Source organism: Convolutriloba macropyga, chromosome 7 (genome assembly GCF_964194025.1).
Source record: "Convolutriloba macropyga chromosome 7, txConMacr16.3, whole genome shotgun sequence".
Lineage (NCBI taxonomy): Eukaryota > Metazoa > Xenacoelomorpha > Acoela > Convolutidae > Convolutriloba > Convolutriloba macropyga.
In genome coordinates, this window is record NC_134474.1 from 54690157 (window position 1) to 54693296 (window position 3140).

Here is a 3140-nt window from a genome sequence, read left to right on the forward strand (position 1 = left end):
CAAAGGGACTTCTTTCGGCAACTTCTGAGACCGCGGACAAAAAAGGAAGAGACGTTTGAGTTATCCTCAAGGAAGTATTTGTGTGAGCAAACTTAAAAGGGGAAATATTTCGAGCTTTTGATTTTCTTGCTTTTGATCTATTGAGAAAAATGTTCTTAATATTTCCTCTTTTTTGTTTTTTTTCTTGAAGTTGTTTCAGTGCATACTACCCCATTAACTAAGCGCGCGGCTAGTAGTATGCACAAATTGAAAGCAAAAATGTGATTGTCTGGTTTTCTTAAGAATAAAGTTTTGCAAAAGTGACAAAATTTATTTATCAGCTTGCTTTGAAATAAACTGAGGGGGTGCGATCAACAGGTTTTCTGGGACTAATAAATGTTTTAACCAAAGCTTTCGGAAAACGTTTTTAATTTTTTTTTGAGTGAAAGAAGCATTTTTGCCAATTTTATGTTGCCTCTTTTCTAAAAGTAAAATAGAAATAATAATTTTGAAGCTTGTATTATAACAAACTGAGGGGGTTCAATGAAAAGGTTTTCTTAGATCTACTAATTGTATCTATCAAAACGTCAACAAAAGTTTTTTTTTTGAGTTTTTTTTGAGTCTAAGAAGCAAATTTGCCAATTTTATGTTGCCTCTTTATTGAAATGCAAAATGGATAAACTAAGTTTGAAACTTGTATTATAGCAGACTGAGGGAGCCCAATCAATAGGTCTTCTTGGATCTACTAATTGTTTATATCATAACGTAAAGAAAACGTTTTTTGAATTTTTTAAGTCAAAGATGCAATTTTTGCCAAATTCTAGCTGCCTCTTTGTTAAAGTGCAAAACCCATAAACTAACTTTAAAACTGGTATAATAACAAACTGAGGGGGCCCAATCAATAGGTTTTTTTGAACCTACTAATTGTTTATATCATAACGTAAAGAAAACGTTTTTTGAATTTTTAAAGTCAAAGATGCAATTTTTGCCAAATTTTAGTTGCCTCTTTGTTAAAGTGCAAAACCCATAAACTAATTTTAAAACTGGTATAATAACAAACTTAGGGGGCCCAATCAATAGGTTTTCTTGGATCTACTAATAGTTTATATCATAACGTCAAGAAAACGTTTTTTGAATTTTTAAAGTCAAAGATGCAATTTTTGCCAAATTCTCGTTGTCTCTTTGCTAAAAAGCAAAGTCCATAAACTAACTTTAAAACTTGTATTATAGCGAACTGAGGGGGCCCAATCATTAGGTTTCCTTGGATCTACTAATAGTTTATATCATAACGTCAAGAAAACGTTTTTTGAATTTTTAAAGTCAAAGCAGCAATTTTTGCCAAATTCTCGTTGTCTCTTTGCTAAAAGGCAAAGTCCATAAACTAACTTTAAAACTTGTATTATAGCAAACTGAGGGGGCCCAATCAATAGGTTTTCTTGGATCTACTAATTGTTTATATCATAACGTCAAGAAAACGTTTTTTGAATTTTTAAAGTCAAAGAAGCAATTTTTGCCAAAATCTCGTTGTCTCTTTGCTAAAAAGCAAAGTCCATAAACTAACTTTAAAACTTGTGTTATAGTCAACTGAAGGGGCCCAATCAATAGGTTTCCTTGGATCTACTAATAGTTTATCTCATAACGTCAAGAAAACGTTTTTTGAATTTTTAAAGTCAAAGAAGCAATTTTTGCCAAATTCTCGTTGTCTCTTTGCTAAAAGGCAAAAACCATAAACTAACTTTAAAACTTGTATTATAGCAAACTGAGGGGGCCCGATCAATAGGTTTTCTTGGATTTATTAAAAATTTTCCATTAAAATGTTGGGATAACGTTTTTTGATTTTTGACCCTCAAAAAAGCACTTTAGCGACTTTTTCGTTTTTTGTGCAAAAATTTTACATAAACAACTAGACTTTAAAAAAGTCAATTTAAGGTCCAACTGAGGTGTTCTATTCAACTACTAATTTTACTGTTATGTAGATTTTTTGCGACAAATTCAGAAAATGTTTTTGAATTTTTCTGATCCAAAAAAAAAGGCTATATCGTTTTTTCGTACAATCTATGTGTTTTTTTGCTGCTAAATGCTGACATGTGGTTTCTCATGGCTATTTCTTTCATAAAGCATCAACAAAAGCTCGCTGGGGGACAATTTTCATGTTTTTGAGATTTTTGTCGCAAAAAAAATTCAAGTTTTTTTTTTTGATACGTCTAACCGGGGAAGGGACTTCTGAGGTGACGTCTGGAACCTCGGGCGATCATCTCTTGGTGACGTCTGCAACCAAAAAAAAGTCAGGCCTTCTTGGTCGGGTGACGTCTGGAACCCTTGAAGAAAATCTCCTCGTCTTTGGTGACGTCTGAGACCAAAAAAAATCGTCTCGGGGGGCTTTTCTTGCTGCTGATTGTCTTCGTCGTGATCAGTATTGGTCTAAGAAGCCAATGAATTCGGACACTTCGGTTTATTTGTCTCTTTGTCCTTGGGGGGGTTGGTCTTTACTTGATGCTGATTGTCTTCGTCGTGATCAGTATTGGTCTAAGAACCCATTGAATTCGGACACTTGGTACGGTTTGTCTCTTTGTCCTTGGGGGGGGGGGGGGGGTGATGTCACCCTCTTTGTTTTAAAAATATTCCGTTTCAGAAGGTAGACTATGTTTCTTAATCACGTCGGGGTCACCAATTTATGTAATGAAACATATATTCTAGACTTTTGGTTGCTCATATTTGGTTGCGACTTCTTGTCAGATGTTTTTGGGAAAGAGTAACTCTCAGGTTTTTGGCGGTAGTTTTAATCATCAGCAAATGTCATGCTTTTCTTGAGTTCCCAAGGTCATTGGGAACAAGTACGTTTTAGTTGAAAATTTATGGTTATTGTATCGTTCGAAATCAATTGGTTTCAAAAAGGTGAAGTGATTTCAAAAACTTTCCCTCTTTTTGTCTTCGTTATTTAGTTTTATAAAGGACTGTCCGTTACTGCTTTCCATTGAAAAACAAGTCAATTGCTCATTTGATCATTTGCTCATTTCTAAAATATTAACTTTAGCTGAAATTGATGATTATTGTTGTTTTTTTTTCTGTTTGTCTTGTACTGTAGTCACATTAATGGCGGTTCGCTGCGGCTTTCTAATGCGGCATTATTCAATTCATTTAGCGGTTTGAGTTTATAACGC